The sequence below is a fragment of the Penaeus monodon genome, chromosome 32 (genome assembly GCF_015228065.2).
Source record: "Penaeus monodon isolate SGIC_2016 chromosome 32, NSTDA_Pmon_1, whole genome shotgun sequence".
NCBI lineage: Eukaryota > Metazoa > Arthropoda > Malacostraca > Decapoda > Penaeidae > Penaeus > Penaeus monodon.
The window spans coordinates 22,427,173-22,427,443 of record NC_051417.1 but is presented as its reverse complement, the minus strand read 5'-3'; the positions used below and the strand labels follow the sequence as shown (position 1 = coordinate 22,427,443).

General features: G+C 40.6%; 1 long non-coding RNA gene across 1 annotated transcript in view; it reads left to right on the top strand.

Moving 5' to 3' along the window:
• The window catches only part of LOC119593725, a 1,007-nt gene extending 774 nt beyond the window's left edge, over positions 1–233 (top strand). Inside the window, exon 2 of the long non-coding RNA XR_005230557.1 lies at positions 16–233. This is a non-coding gene — a long non-coding RNA (uncharacterized LOC119593725). The remainder of the gene's footprint in view (positions 1–15) is intronic.
• The last annotated feature ends 38 nt before the right edge of the window (positions 234–271 follow it).

Sequence of the window (271 nt, the reverse complement as noted above, 5' to 3'; positions counted from 1 at the left end):
CTTCCTTTCTCGCAGGCTCTCACCGTGACGCTGGCCGCCCTGTTCCTGAACCTGCTTCATCCTCTTCACCTGTGCAGTAAGACCTACCTGTCGAGGGTTTTGTCCTTCGACCAGTCTCATTCTCAGGAAAAGCCAATCAAGGTCTGAATGATATCTTGGTGCACTTGTTATGTTTAAAGTCTTAGAGTATATATTTAATATAGAGAACAAATTATATTTTATGTCGCGAAAAATGGTTGTTTTATTGTTGACCTTTTATATTTTCTTTACG